This window comes from Sceloporus occidentalis, unplaced genomic scaffold (assembly GCF_023333645.1).
Source record: "Sceloporus occidentalis isolate IW3139 unplaced genomic scaffold, rSceOcc1.0.p SCAF_5, whole genome shotgun sequence".
NCBI classification, from domain to species: Eukaryota; Metazoa; Chordata; class Lepidosauria; order Squamata; family Phrynosomatidae; genus Sceloporus; species Sceloporus occidentalis.
In genome coordinates, this window is record NW_028316985.1 from 91,721,698 (window position 1) to 91,735,967 (window position 14,270).

General features: G+C 40.7%; 1 protein-coding gene across 3 annotated transcripts in view; it reads left to right on the plus strand.

Moving 5' to 3' along the window:
* Positions 1-14,270, plus strand: part of KCNIP4 (potassium voltage-gated channel interacting protein 4) — a 434,206-nt gene that overhangs the window by 51,139 nt on the left and 368,797 nt on the right. Inside the window, exon 1 of one of the 3 annotated variants that reach the window (XM_089524736.1) lies at positions 13,252-13,268. The exons of the other annotated variants lie outside the window; for them this stretch is intronic. The gene's annotated coding sequence lies outside the window, so the exon portion shown is untranslated. Of the gene's footprint in view, positions 1-13,251; positions 13,269-14,270 lie in introns of those variants that run through there. 3 annotated transcript variants of the gene reach the window in all.

Sequence of the window (14,270 nt, forward strand, 5' to 3'; positions counted from 1 at the left end):
CTCATAATCCCTTCTAATATTCTGAAGGCTGTGCCTTGCAGTATCATTGGTTCCCACATGGACCAAAAGGAAGGGGTGATGATCAATAGGCTTGACAAGTCTTGTCAGCCTCTCTGTCACATCACATATCTTTGCCCCAGGGAGACAACACACCTCCTGAGACATCTTGTCAGACCCACAAACCACTGATCCTGTACCCCTCAGCAAGGAATACCACCACTATCACACACCTCCTGTGAGGCTTAGCAGTAGCTATTCCCTGTGCTGGTACTCCCAGGGTCCCCTGCACTGTCCCTGAGGACAGACCCTGATGCTCTTCCTCATCATCCCTGATAAGGGAGAGAGCTTCAAATAAATTCTGTAGCTACAAGCTGCCTGAACAATCGATGATTTCCCTACTTCTGTGACACTGCTCAACTGTCTACCTTCCCAGAAAACTCTGTGTGTCCCCTATCCAGGACTGTCCATTCTGTTCTGTCCAGGAAAACCTCTTGTCCCTACTATGCTGAAGTGTAGATACCCAGACCTCTAGCTGCTCTTTTCCAGCAGAGCTACCAACTTGCACTTGGTGCGGATGACGTTTTCCACATCTATAGGCAAGAACACAAACATCCCACAACTGTTGCTGGTGACTGCAGCAGCTCCCTCACTGTCCATATTTAGAAGTCCAAAGTAATCAGTGAAACAGGATTGTAGGCTTCCTCATCAAAAACTCCCCAGTTAAACACCCACATAGAGCAACCTTATTGGATTTGCCCGTTCACCAAGCTGTGTCAGCAAGCTGAATAGACTGGGGCTATAGAGAACTGTTGGCACCTTCGAAGTCTCTGACTCACTTCCTCTGAGCAAAGCCCTTCACAAGCCCCTTTAAGAAAAAAAGTGAAAAACAAGGGAGAACACCTGAAGCACAGCTCCCAACTCAACCTCTGTTCTATGTTCTGAGTCTTCCTTAACTAATTTGTAAACATTTGTGAGCTGTTAGGCAATCCCCTCTGTGATAGTGACACATAGTCACCCAACCATTTTCCTATTGTGGCAGATCCATGGGTTTTGTCATCCCACCACTGCCACCAGATTGTCAAGAGCACATTTCCTGTTCCTATTGTGGCAGCCCAAAGGGGTTTTTCTATCCTCTCACTGCCACCAATTTGTTACGGCCCCTTTTAAAAATTGCTCTAGACTTTGTTTTAAAATGCTTTATATTAGTAGCATGGATATATACTCAAACTGCAGATGACCTTTTGCTAAAATGAAAATAGAACTTTCTTTACAAGATGACTTAAACAATGTTTCACTAGTAAATATGGATTAGACCATTATTACTTCATGTAACAGTGTTGCTTGTTTCACTTTTTGATTTCACTTTCTTAGACTTTACTTTGTTTCAGTTACAGTTCCTCTCACTCCACTCTCCTTAGAGAACAATGGTTACTGTTACTCAGGACTCCCACATTGTTCTCCTTACGGGTTACTTTCCTTAAAACTCTGTTCATAAACCAGACTTTCTGGTTATCTCTGTCTCACAGGATATTTCTCTACATTAACTCTGTCACTTGAAGTTCTGTATGGGTTTTAAGTCCCCCACTTCTGGACTTTAACCCTATTCTTCTCTGAAACTGCACACTATGTATCCCCATGTTTCACTGTAAACACTTTTAAAAATGAAGAAAGTCATAGGCGCGTTACAGACTGCCCTCAAGCGGCCGTTCTCCTGCCGCCGCCATTAGCTGTGGCAGGAAGCCCCAGTAGCCAGACCGTGAGGCTTCCGGCCACAGCGGAAAAGAAGCACCAAAATGGTGCTCCTTTTTGGCCCCCGGAAGTGGCGCCACAAAGCAAGAAGCGCGCACTTGGCGGCGTCACTTCCGGCGTGCCACGTCTGGATGCTGTGCTTCCAAGACGTAAAAATGGCAGCACCCATGTGGATGGGTGCTGCCATTTAGGATGCGCTCCGCTCGTGTTGGGAATGGGGCCGGTTAGGAAGGGGCAACCCTTCCTAACCCTAGCACGGCCCTTCTTAACCTTAGTATGCGCAGAGCGCGTAGTATATGGCGGGCTGTAACCCGCCATAGAAACAGTTGAGGGCCTGCTTCTGAAAAGGTTTTTAATAAAGGTCTAATAGAGTCTGTCAGTGCATATGAGTATGCCTCAACTAGAATTTTATTCCAATTGCTCCAGTTAATATGTTCTTTGCTTTTTTGCTGTGTGTTTTCAATTAATATAAATTAACCTTCTCAGTGTTGAGTATCTTGTATAGATTAAATGGCAACAATGATGACTAAATCAATTTCAGTTCAAGAACATAACCCAAAAAAATGTGATTAAATCTAGGGGGAGAGGATAAATATTACTTCAAGGTACTTTGTTCATATTTTGTGTCTATTAGGTTCTTTGTGCATTCAGAGAAGAATTTTGCCTATGTCACTCATCCATCAGTATATTAATGAAAACAGTTATATCCTATTACCCAAAATATGTTTTAGAAAGGCTGTCAGTCCTGCAGACAAGTGCTGTGTAGGAGGATTAACTTTTGAAACAAAAATAAACTTTGGATATGCAACAACCAGGCATAAAAACATTAATTAGTAATAACTGAAGTGGAACATCTGGAAATGAGGCAAGTGATAACATTTAATCACAGGCTTTGGGAGTAATTTAGAGGAACAATATTTTATTGTTGCTGGATGGTGGTCAAGACATTACAGGCATATCTCAGTTAATCATAGAATCATAGAGTTGGAAGAGACCTCAAGAGCCATCCAGTCAAACCCCCTGTCATGCAGGAAATCACAATCAAAGCACCCCAACAGATGGCCATCCAGACTCTATTAAAATACCTCCAAAGAAGGTGACTCCACCGCTCTCCAATGGAGTGTGTTCCACTGTCAAACAGCTCTTATTGTCAGGAAGTTCTTTCTAGTGTTGATCACTTCTTAACCTTCTCTTCTCCAGGCTAAACATATCCAGTTCTCTAAGTCTCTCCTCATAGGGCCTGGTTTCCAGACCCTTCACCATTTTAGTTGCCCTCCTTTGGACATGCTCCAGCTTGTCAACATCTTTTTTGAATTATGGTGCCCAGAACTGGACACAGTATTCCAGTGAGGCCTGATCTAAGTAGAATAGAGTGGCACTATTATTTCCCTTGATCTAGACACTATACCTTTAGTGATGCAGCCTAGAATCGCATTGGCTTTCTTGGCTGACACTATTCCTCTGGCTCATGTTCAACTTTTGGTCTGTTAAGACTCCTAGATCCTTTGTTTTAATCCACTTTAATCATATATACACACACACACACACACACACATATTTTCAACCTACACATTTTAGATAGATGTAAGATAAGAAGTCAGCACTCAATGAAAATTCTGTGGACATAATCCAGGTGTGACTTCAAATATGACCTGTCAGACACATCAGTAAATCACTTGCTAGCTGAACTCTACCACCTTCCCCCAAACTTTGGGCTCCATTGTAGCACCAGGTCAAGGGATTTTACAGGAAAAACTCCCTCTCCCCTCTAACGTATGGTATATAATTGAATTAATGAATTTGCATGCCACAGCCTTCCAAACATAACCACTAAAGAGAACCCACTGACCATTGCCTCAGAGATCAAAGCCAGTATGGATATTTGGGTTCTGTCCCCAACAGAAGACCAGTTTGGGAGAAGACCATCCATGGGTTTTCTTTATTCTTTGGGGTGCACCTATAACTGTATAGTCATGTTTCTTGAGCACTTGAATCATTGTGACCAAAAGGACATCACATGCCACCTCCCAAGTACTATAAATTCTTTCTCATCACCCAGAAGTACTACACCTCTAAAGCATTCCTGATTCAAAGCCAGCCAGAAGAAACATACAGACTTGACTATATTCTGGAGATATCTAAACCAAAGTAGCATTGGTTACTGTGTGCAGATATAGCTCAGCTAACAAGCCTCTGACAAAGGTCTAAACCCCGTTTTCATTGTACTCTGTCTAGGTGGAAGATTTTTAGCGGCATTGGCATTGAGAGGATAGTGAAAGAGGGCTGGTGAAGCACATACTTTAAGTATCAGGTTGCAGCAATGTCTCTGCAGTAAACAATGCAATAAAGCTTCAGTTGAGAAAGAATGGGATGCTACACTAGACAATTCTATTATAGCCATGTGTGTCTTTCAACAACAGACAAAGTAAACAGCAGCTGCCCCACAGAATCCCCTACTGAGCATGTGCTAACAGCAAATGAGAGAGAAAAGAGGATAGCACATAAGGCTGTATCGCTAGGTACCACCAGCATGTTTAAAAGCCACAGAGCTATATGTTTGACCAATAAAAGTAGAAATCATAACAAAAGTGGATGCTTGTGAAAAAGAAAAAGAAAAACTATCCTTAGATGCATTTTGAAAGAAGCTTTCAAGTAGTCTATAGAAGGTTCAAATGTTTCTGTTTACTTACAGAAGGCTTACCTGATCTAGTTTTTTCATTTCATACATGCATACTGTTAGGACATTGAACTTCTTTCCAATTTTTGTGCTGTAGGAACCTATCCCTGTTCTTTTCATATTATTTCTGCCTCTGGTAATCCATTTTCTGTAAAGAAGTAAAGTGGGATCTCAGTATCCACAGACTTGCCATCTGCGGATTTAAGCAAATCCCCATTATCCCCAGTGGACCCCCTGCGGATATAAAAATCCATGGGACCTTAAGTCTTGTTGTCCCAGTCATAGTACATGCATACAGCTGTGCCACCATTAGGCACAGTGGGACTTCTCTTGAAGAAGTCCCTAATGGTGGCTGCATTTATGTGCCACCATTGGGGACAATGAGACGTGAGTTCCCACAGATTTTTGAATCTATGGGCTATGTGTGTGGAATGGAACCGTAATGCCCAGGAACACATCCACTTCATCCTATTAGGAAACTGAAAAGATCAGTTGTCCCTTCAAGACCAAATCTCATGGGATCACAAGCCCGGTTCTTCTCAATGATAGCACACTGCCGTTGAGAACAACAGGGCAGTGCCATCTGTGGATGTTCCAATTCACAGATGGGAAGCCCACGGATAGAAAGGGCTGACTGTAACTGTTCAATATATTAATTAATGGAGACTCCCAAGAACTGCCTATATAAAGCACTCAGCATAGATACGAAGGGCTGACTGTATATTTATTAATATGCTCCCTAACCTCCAACTAGAGTGGCTGTCTGTTCAGACCAAAATCTGTGTATTATATTTGTCATATGACTCTCAGGAAGAGCTAAGGTGATTCATCCTCCATCTCAATACCATTAATTATATTCATTTTACTTTGCTTGGCTTTGTTTTCCTTTTCAAGGTTTCTCGACTCAGGTTTCCATTTGTTTTGCACTTGCAGCTGATGAAAAAAAAAATCATCATATTCATATATTCTGTTCTCATAACCCTAAGTACTTCCTACAGGCATAGCATAATAAAGACTCATGCTGGATCAGGTCAGGCTTTGCTGGTTTTAACCTATTTGTCATAAATAGAAGATTGCAGCATGGAATAACTTGATTTTTAGTATAAAAAGGAGGAAGGGAGAGGGAGGAAAGGAGGGTGAAAAAGGAATGTAGCAGCAATGTTAAAACTACCTGGTTTTTGTTTTAGCATGAACATTTGTGATATAAATCCACTTCTTCACATTCAGTACAGAGTGATATCAGAAAGATGAACAGTGCAATAATATATGCATAAGCCCTGGGCTTGGATCTTACTTTCCCCACTTTTTTTGAACCTTACCTTCTACCCTTCTTCAGATGAAAAATGTTGTGATTGTAACTTCATATAAAAAATGAATTGAAACCAAATTAACCACTTTCCCAGGCTGTAATTCAATAAGTCATCTCTCAGTAGCCTTATGAAAGATTATAAACAGAATGGGACTCAACATCCTATGGAAGCCTGTATACAGCCCCCATGGTAACACAGTTATCACTCAGCACCACTTTTGGGGAGCCAGAGCTACTATAAAAAGGTGCCTCTTCTTGTCCTACCCAGTAAGGCAACCCAGAAAGATCCCATGGCAGTTGTGTGAGCCAGTCTTTCACTCGTGGCATATGTCCACCTTGTTGTTGGGTGCTTTTAAGTCATTTCTGACTTTGGGCAACCCTAAGGGGAACTTATCACAAGGTTTTCTTGGCAAGATTTGCTCAGATGGGGTTTGTCTTTGCATTTGCCTTTGTTTGAAGCTGAAAAGGGTGGCTTTTACAAGGTTATCCAGTAGGTTTATAGCTGAGCAGGGATTTTGAACCCTGGTTTCCAGAGTTGAAGTCCTACGCTCAAACTGCTACACAATGCTGGCAGTCTAGGTTCACCTTTGGATTGACGTAAGTCAGAAAACAACTTGTAGTCACATGACACATGGTGTTTGAACCTGCTAATCTTGAATGCTTTTCTTTGGAGTTAAAAACAGAACAAAACACCTAATTTCAACAGTGGTGACTACGTTCATGACTGCAACCTAATTTTTATATTTGACACTTAAATCCTGGTATATACCACTTGGCTTCTGCTTTGCATTTATTCAGAAGAAAAGAAGCCAGTCTGTGTTGAATGATCACCATCTAGTGGCATTTACTCCAAAAAACATGGCCAGCACCATCCATGCAGCTTAATCATGCAGCAATGCAGCCCTTATGACGCCGCAAAAAAGGAGCCGCTCTAGGTGGCTCCTTTTTTTGCTGCACAGTGTTACTGCTCTGATTGGTTGCTGCGCAGCAAAAAGGGGGGTGTTTAAATGCCAGTCTGTACCACCCCTATTTTTATTGGGAAATAAGTCTGGATCCAATTACTCAAACCACCATTTAAGTTTATTTGTTGTATACACATTTCTGTAGCATTACAGGATGCTGACATATTGCTGGACTGAAATATTTGTCCCAGCAACTTCCATTTCTTCTTCTAGGGAGGTGAAGCAAAAACACTCTCTAAACATTGGATTAGTCCTTGGGGAGGGTAAAAATTTTAAATAGTTACTAATGAGCTTATTTTAAATACAAGGTTGCTGTGGGATTCTCCCCTCCCTTTTAAGTCATGGGAGGCATTTTTGTCCCTGAAACATGCCCACTGAACTAGTACTGTGCCATGATGTAGCTGTATTCCTCTAGAGTAGGGGTTCCCAACCTTTTTTACTTATACAGGTTGAGAACTGCTGCTCTAGGCCATTTTGCCTCAGTTTTCAAGGAGAATGTCATTAGTATGATGAAGGCAGCCAACCCATCCTTAAACTGGAAGCAATGGGACGGATTTTTTCCCTTGTAAAATGAATGGAGAATGACCTCATCTTAGCATGTCCCCATCCAAAAGTTTCCTGATCCCCTGCAGTTGATCTATTCTGCCCACTTTCATGTGGAATGGCTGCTGAGCCCATCTTGCTTATGTTTACCTTGAGAATTTGTTGCAGAGCTGAGATTTGAACTAGGAACTTCCTGATTTTTAAGCCACTATTCTACACCAGCTCACGCTGAGCTAGGTGTCATTTACTTCTGGAAAAAAATGTAATAGAATTGGGTTTCACTTCACAGCTAGACATGTTTAAGCTATATATACATATTTATCTTAGTAAAGACTTCTGGGTAGACAGGTTTCATATTATGCAGCAGTGATAGTTCAAAGGTTACATGAGAAAGATTTCAAAAGAATCAGAATTCCTGAAGCAGCTTGCTTGAGCTTCTTTAGGCCTGAACAGGGATGGTGGGTTGTTCCTGCACTTAAAAAATTGTCTTCTCCTTTTTGCATATAAATTGCATTTCTATATGAGTGCACTTGTAATCAAGGCAGACTTTATAGTCTTGTTATCGTAAGGTCTTACCTTGTTAACTTCCATTTTCCCATTGTAGCAGCATGCATATTTAGCACCTTCTCATTCTAGTTTTTGCATCAGAAGAAATGTGAAATATCATGCAATAAGCATAAAAAAGTGCCATAGTATTGCCTTGTTAGCATTTTGGTTTACCCATCCAGCTACCTATCTCCTAGCCAGTTCCCAGATTTCCCACTTAACTGTGAAAAAGGATTAAAATCTTGGATTGATATATACTGACATGAACAGGTTCAGTAGCTGGACTCACCAGTCATGGTGAGCTTACTTAACCAGCACTATTGTGTGGTTTCCAAGTGCACCTCTTTATTTTCCAAGCAAATAGAATGGAAAGCTTCTATTTCTTCCTATTAGAAAAAGGAAAAGGCTGTTTCAAGAGACAAAACTATGCTGAGAGCCAAACATTTTCCCCTAGTGCCTCTTTCTAGTGGCAGGAAGATAAAATCTCTGTTTTCAAAGAGCGAAGCACTAAAAACAATAGGGTCTTGTAACATGTAAGCCACTCAGAGGTTTCACTCTTGTAATAACCAACATTCTGAATGCAAGTGCATGTGTATTAGAATTTGGCAACAGTAACATTTCCAAGTTCTGTGTATGACTATTAGTGGTCTGGAATGCATAGTCAAATACCTATCTGTACCCATGGTATTCTCAGCCCAGGTGACACCCGACGTGGGGGGCAGGGCTTCTTGGAGGTGGGGATTTTGAGGGTGGGACAAAAAAAGCAATCTTCCCCAATGCCTTCTGAGTCCAGAGGGACTCAGAGGCAGGCTCCCACCCCCTGCAAGGCTTGGCTTCTAAGCCTCACAGGGCAGGAACTAGGGATTCTGGGTCCTTCATCTCCCTATCTTGCGAGAGGTGACATCCAAGCCTCACAGGGCAGTGACTGGGGATGCCAGGTCCTCCACCTCCACACGGCAGGCAAGTGGGAAAGCATTCACCAGGTGTCACCCTCCTTTAGTGGTGTCAGCTGGTGGTGTCCACATCCCCTGCAATCCCTTAGTGATGCTACTGATCTCCACCTTGTTTTGATTACACTGAAGCACAAACAGAGAAAACACGTAGCCCTAGATTTAGAGCCAGGAGGCAATTCATAATGAAGTGAATATAGTGGAGGAAAACACAGGCAGTTACTCATTTCACAGCTGGAGATGTGGGATTGGCAGAATTCAGAAGTTCCAAGATGGTATTTGTTATGTAATATTCCAATTATGCCCTTATTAAGGGAACCTTTAAGCACGTGTTTTAAAAAGGTCTCCAGTAAGACACTTCTCCCATAATAGAGTCAGGATGTTTTAGTTATGCATTTGTTATCTTACAGAATAATTTATCACAAGATTAGTTTTGTAATTTTAAACTATTGGCAGCTGAACATTTTCTTCTAACAGATAGAACTAGTGGCTGTACTTGGCTCAGAAAATGGATGTAACATTCAGGGCAGCGTCTGAGAAATGAACACCCTTCTGGCAGGAAGCCAGCATCTCTGTGTACCATCTGGTAAATTCTATATTTCTGTTTGAGGCTATTATCATTTCATCTGTCTCCAGAGAAAATTTGTCTATAGGGGTAATTGCGTAGCCTACTCTTTCTGATTTTGACATTTATTGCTTCTACTAGCATGTGTTTTTCCGTGTGGTTTCTACGAAGAATGTCCACACAAGGTTAGACTTATATAATAAACTTGCATTTGGAGATGCTGGGATATGCATTATGACAGTTTAACCCTGACTAAGGGACAAAATAGATGGCCCAGATGGGGCGGCATGAAGCCTCATCCAAAGATGAAGGTGGCCAAAGAAAAGGAGCGGTTTTCAACCACTCCTTCTTCAGCTGTGGAAAAGCCACCTTTAGCAGTTCTTCTGCAGCTCCATGGCAGCATCCTATCATGTTGGGGGCTTGTGCCATGTGTACACCATGCCCCCAAGCCGCCTGCAGCCTCCAGAAGGCAGCTTTTAGTGCTGGTTTGTACCAGCCCTAAGTAAAGATGACTCTGGCGGGTTATAAACCACCGCTTTGCGGCAATCTGCTGCCGCCGCTGTTTGCTCCGTAAGGGAGCCGCTGCAGCCAAACTGCGCAGCTCCGTTATGGAGCAAAAAAGAAGCTCCAAAATGGAGCTTCTTTAAGCGGAGCCTCTATGACATCGCGAGGCGCCAGGGGCGGACAGGCGCCAGGGGCGCACAGCTTCTGATACGTAAATATGGCAGCAGCCGTGTGTAACGGCTGCCGCCATATTGTACGTACAGAATATGTACTAGGGTTAGGGGGGTGCGGAAGCACTGCCCCTTCCTAACCCTAGTACGTATTCATTACGTACTAAATGGCGGTCTGTAACCCGCCTCTGTGTACTTTATCATCTTAGCTTTAAATGGTCTGGAGTTTAAGTATGCACCTTAATTTCAGCCCTGGAAGAGTAAACTGTCATACTTTAGATTGATCCTTTTGCCATGATAAACATATCATGGCAAAAGGATCAGTCTAAAGTATGACAGTTCATGCTTTCAGTCATGAAATTAAGGTGCATACTTAAGCTCCAGAATAAGGCCTGTAACAATGGCCTGTTACAGACTGCCAAAATAAAGCTGCTTCAAGTCTCTTTGGAGGTATGCTATTTAAATGATGCATGGGTCCTAAGAGTCCGGAGGTCACGCCAAAGCCACACTCCATTCCTAAGCACTGGAGTGCAGCTTTGGTGCAGCTTCCGGATTCTTAGGATGCATGCATCATTTAAACAGCATACCTCCAAAGAGACCCGAAGCAGCTTTATTTTGGCAGTCTGTAACAGGCCAATATTTTGCCCTGGCTCCTGCAATTACAAAGTTCCTTGAAAATGCTCTGCTACTCAGGCCAGATACTCAGGTATCTCTTCCCTTCTCTTAAAATAATATTTCACACAAAGACATACAATGATTGCAATGCCTTTCAAACATAGCTTAAATTATTTGAACAATGTAAATAATATGTAATATCAGTTTGAAAGATTATAAAAAGATAAACGGTACAAAAAAAATTCTACACTGTGGAAGTTTGCAAAAGAAAAGTCTTCATTCCTTTTCCTGTGCACAGTGTTCCCAGTCCACATCAGGGCTCTGTGTAAATAAAGAAAAACTAGAGAGGTATCAGCATAGTAAAACTTTAAAGTAACATTTTTTTTGGACCTTGGTATAATCAACTGTGCCAAGTGCCACTCTTTACTTGCCCAGTCTTTAGAAGTATAGGTTTTAATATTTATTTTCTAAAATTTTCCAGTTTTTAGTTATGCTCAGTTAGCAGTCATGAGTAGATTAGAAAACACAGCACATTTTAATAAAAATATTTAAATAATTGTGTTCTAGTAGCTTTACACTGGGTTCTTTTTTTCTTCCTATCTACCAGTGTTCTTTTAATTTTCCAGTTTTACTCGTAGTTGTGCCTATAATTTTTCAAATACCTTTAAAGTATTCCTTTTATTAGCATTTGTTGTTGTGTGACTTCAGGTCATTTCTGACTTATGGCAACCCTAGGGCAACCCTAACATGGGTTGGGTTTTTTTTCTTCAAGTTTCCTCAGAGGGGATTTACCGTTGCCATTCTATGAGACTGAGAAAGTGTGACTTGTTCATTGTCACCCAATGTGTTTACATGTCTGAGATTTGAAACCTGGTCTGCAGAATCATAGTCTAGTGCTGAAAACATAGGTTAGTGCTATGCCACTCTGGTATAGATCTTCAATTATCAATGGTTTTAAAATCCTAAGTAGCATTCTTATGTAGGTGACAACTGTTTTTCAGTTTATGAATTCTGAAACGGGTTCTCCAAACTAGGTTTCTTTCTCTTCCCATTATTATTATAATCCTTTAATTGCAAGTACTGAAGCCATTGTGGTTGCTCAGGTTCAAACATTTTCTTTAGATAATTCCAGCTCATATGTATTGGCAACCTCCATTAGCAATTAAAAAAAGTTGTGAACAAACAAAATTATATTTTAAGTTGATTTTATGGCTGAGTCTTACAGGTTTTATGACAGTGTCCATTAAAAATATATATTAGAATGGATATTGCATATGCAATAATGTAGTTGCATTACTGTGCTTCTCATATGACTAAATGTGTAATCATGACAGACAGGAAAGTCCATGTTTATTCTAAAGTTAATAAGGAATCACCTCAGATTAATTTCCCAGGCATTCTCTAGATTATTTTCAGGATTTCTGCATGCTGCTGCAAATGATCACTGTGGCAAATGATCACTGCCAGCTCATATCCCATTAGTGCACCCTTGCTTTATGCAGGGATCCGTTATGGACCCCCCCCCCCCCCCCCGGTGTAAAGCAAACAGCACGTATGCTCAAGCCCCATTGACAATAATGGTGTGATGCACGCACCATGGGTACATGCACTATTTTGTTTCCATCACGCGGCTTTCAACGTAAGCTGAAAGCTGCATTAAAGGCACCCGTGTATGATGCAAACACATTGTAAACAGGATGTTGGGGGTGTTGTCCCATTATTCATCATCGTACACTTGCTTTTATTGAATTTCCATTTACCAGTTTAAATCCCCTTCTCCTAAGTTATCAGTACCTTTTGGGGACTCCTTACAATCTCTTTTGCAGTAGGAGATTCAATATATCTTAAGCTTAGTAGACATACAGGTTTTGCATTTTTTTTTTAAAAAAATATTATTTGTGAAATCCTATATCTTCTAACATATCTCTACATTTTTTGCTTTTATAGTGTGTTGGAGGGGCAGATATTTTAGGATATCTTGTAGTTGCCTATAGGGGACCTTAAAGGCATCTTTGCATTCATTTAATTAGACCTTATATATTTTTTCCTTTTCCCTTTGCTTAATATATTAATTGTATTTTTGATCCACTCAAGTTTGTAATATTTCATTGATTATTTTGCCATTGTTTTCATGACAGACTATTTTCTGCCTCAATGAGAGGCTGTTATTATAGTTATTTTAATGCAATGCAGGCTGTGTTTTCATTTTTTGGTAAAAATGTACACTGCGAGGAGGCAAAATTAATAAACACTAGACTACCAGTGTTGCACATTCCCCCCAACCTTAAAAACAGTTCTGGCATCACTAGCAATAACATCTAGGAACTGAGAAAAAGAGTGGGGTTAAAGATGGGACCTTGCTGGCAAAAAAGAAACAACACGTACCAATGTGGATACTGGGGAGACGGCTGTTTTATAATCTTTTGTTTTGCTGCATTTACACAGCCATGTAACAGCTAAAATTACCCTGTAGGCCGGAGTCTAGTTTTACTAATAATATAGTTTTTACTTGAGAAAAAAAAGAAACATAGCTATGATACTAGAAACCACAAGATGGCAGCATCGACAAGCTTTGTCAGAAGATCAAAATTTTGATAAAAGTGGTTTGCTAGTTAACAAGCACCAAAGAAATTTTAACATTAATGGTTTGGGGGTCTCCGAAGAAGCTGAAAATGGAGGTAATAATTCTGGTGTTATCACACAGATGCATTTGATTACCAGGCCTGGCAGTATTGTCTGGGGGAAAATATATGGGTAGCTGCCAGTTACAACTGTAATTATCCCATCTAACTGTGATGCATTATGATTTGGCAGTGATTTTTATTTCATTCATGCTTTAGTACTGATGAATGTATATGTATCTCTGAATATATGAATATATGAAATCTGATTATATTAATTTTATATATGTTATATATCTGTTGAATTTGGTTTATATAAACAGCAAAAACCCTGCCTAACAAATCTGAGCATGCAGATGTTACTTATGGTACAATACTGAAGATTTTAGGGGCTAGGTTAGAAAACTGGGAAGGAGTTGTGTGTCAGAGGGGTAGGAGTATGGCAGCTGGAAAACATAGTGACAGAGACTCTTGCATACATGGGTGTTCTTGCATACAGATGTTCTTAGACTATAACTTCCATCATACCTCTTACCCATGGTTGTTAGGGCTGACACAAAGTGCATACCAATATCCAGGGAGCCACAGATTGCCTACTCCATCTTTAGAACTATGACATCTTTCAGTCCTGAAGTTTTGATCAATCTGCTGTTGAACAAGTTGTCGTTGTTGTGTACCTCCATGCCATTTTTGACTTACGGTGACTGTAATGTGAACCTATCATAGGGTTTTCTTGGCAAGTTTTTTCAGAGGGGGTTTGCCATTGTCATCCTCTGAGGCTGAGAAGGTAAGACTTGCCCAAGGTCCCTCAATGGATTTTTATACTCGAGCAGGGATTTGAACTCTGGTCTCCAAAGTCATAATCCAACACTCAAACAGCATTAGGGATATAATCCTTCATTAAGTTTCTTCTTGAGTGTAGCAATCAGTAATTTCAAAAAATTTCTTCCTTTTTCAAAAAGTACTTGGAAACCACACAATTTTTGAAATTGATTCAGAATTCAATTTTATTCTGTGCAAAATTTGCAATTAGTGGTTTTGTATGAAAAACAGCATTTA